This window comes from Cynara cardunculus (assembly GCF_001531365.2).
Source record: "Cynara cardunculus var. scolymus isolate 2C chromosome LG 12, CcrdV1, whole genome shotgun sequence".
Classification (NCBI taxonomy): Eukaryota; Viridiplantae; Streptophyta; class Magnoliopsida; order Asterales; family Asteraceae; genus Cynara; species Cynara cardunculus.
In genome coordinates, this window is record NC_037539.1 from 23,315,936 (window position 1) to 23,318,325 (window position 2,390).

Sequence of the window (2,390 nt, forward strand, 5' to 3'; positions counted from 1 at the left end):
ATTCAAGTGTCATGTAAATAAAATGATTAGTAAAATACTAAAATTTAAAATTTAGGAAAAATATAAAAATATGAAAATAAAAAAGAACTATAAATTTCCAACAAAAATCAAAAAAGAATGTAAGATTAATCTTCTTGTATTAATCTAGAAGAAAAAAAAATATTGAAGTTTGTTGAGGTTATATCATATATTTTTTAATACATATATTCAAAATTCAATTATTGAATCGTTGTAGCCATCAAAACTCTATAACCGCTGTCAAAAACAAATCCTTAATCCCATTGAAAAAATTTAAGAAAAATATAGAAGAAAAAAAATAAACTCTAAAATCCCAACAAAAGTCAAGAATAATACTTAATTTAGTATTCTCATAGTAAACCTGAAAATGATCTTAATGAATAATAAAGTTTATAAAATGAAAGCACAAATCAATTGATAAATACAGAAAATAAAAGATTTCTTGAAAAAATAAACTGTTGAAGAAAAAGGGTTTGAAAAGTGAATAATACATCAAGTGATAGGGATGAAGAATAATACCTAAATTAGTATTACGGTAGTAAACCTGAATTTTCATCTATAAATTTTAAATATTAAATTCATTAGTATAATGTTGTTTTGGTAATTTTAAAAAGCTTAACTTTCAACATTTCATTCTCATTCTTGGATAAAACAACCTTATCCTGATGAATTTCATATTTTAAATATAGGGATGGAAAAGTCTTTTACATATACCAAATATTTTAAAAAATCAAAAATCTAAGGAAAAAAATGATTTTCTAATGTTTAGAGGATAACACATCATTATGTTTGATTTCTTTTTTAAGAATTAAAAATATTAGAAAATAATTTTCAAGCTCAATGCTAAAAAAGAAAAAAATCACAATAGACCGATCAACATCAAGAAAAACCCGTATCATATTTGTTTTCTTGAATGATGCCTCAAATCAATAAAAAAAAATACAAATCACATCCACAAAAATTGAATAAAGAAGAAGAATTGAGAGATTAAGAGAGATATTATGCTTAAACAATGTTAAACTGTTTCTTCAATGATTCATATGTCACTTTATCCACACACAAAAAATCCATTTGCCTACATAATTCCAACTATGATGTGAATATCTTCGACTAAAAAAGAAATATTATACTTACATAAACAAAAACTCATATCATGATTTGTTTTATTGAATGACACCTCAAATAAACAAAAATGCAAATCGCATCAACAAATTTATAACTGAATAGAGAAAAAAATTGAGAGATTAATAGAGAGATTATCATAGAAGTGTACCACAAAATTATACATGAATAGAGAGGAAGAATTGAGATATTAATAGAGAGATTATTATAGAGGTGTACCACAAAATTATATATGAATAGAGAGGAAGCATTGAGTGATTAATATAGAGATTATTATAGAGGTGTACTATGAAGAGAAGATGAAAATTTATAACCAAATAGAGAGGAAGAATTGAGTAATTAATATAAAGATTATTATAGAGGTGTACTGATAACTCTCATTTTGTTAGAGTTATTTGTTGTTCTATACCCCTATTTTATTGTATTTTTGGTACCCATTTTGCTCATATTCTATATTTTTGGTCCAAAATATGTTAAGAGGTGATGAAAGGTTAAGAATTTAATTATTGTCTAAAAAAACTCTTTATTGTTGGTAAATTTGGCATCTWGTTGGATTTGAACAAAATTATGATATTCATATTCTTTGATATTATTGGAAGTTAATGGTAAGTTCAAATCCAATTACTTGGTTGCATGGAAGATTGAACCTAGTTATGGGATGATGAGACTTTGATGAGTTCATTTTGTACCATGATGTAATGGCTTTTCCATCACATTTATTGGTTGTACCTTCACCTTTTGCAACCTATCAAAAGGAGGTGACTTGATCAAGATTGAAGAAGACATGTGGTGATGGGTGGTCATTACCCATTGGACAAAGTGTTTGGGTCCCACCTTTCCCCCTATATATTTGAGGCATCTCCAATCCATCTCAACAACTACTTTTCCAACACCAACTTTTCCACCAGCACCTTGGAGCATCTTCTTTAAAGCTTTGTAGTAGCAGAACTAGTTTATATTCAGTTTGTAATTTAAATTTCGTAATTTACCTGTTATTCTCGCCACTGCATTGTGTGCCCTCTGTGGGCACCAGTAAGTATTTAATTTCAGTTCAAGTATTTCTTATGCAGCTTTCTTCTTCTATTTCTGTTATGTTTTCTAATTTCATTATGAGCTAAGCACCCCTTGGGTGTGGGTGTGAGTCAAGCTTAAGGATTTAAGGGCACACTTGRGTGTTGCCATTTTTATTGATTCTTAAGCTTGGTCATTTAAGTCGGGACGTAAACTCAACGCGGATAAGCCGATCACTT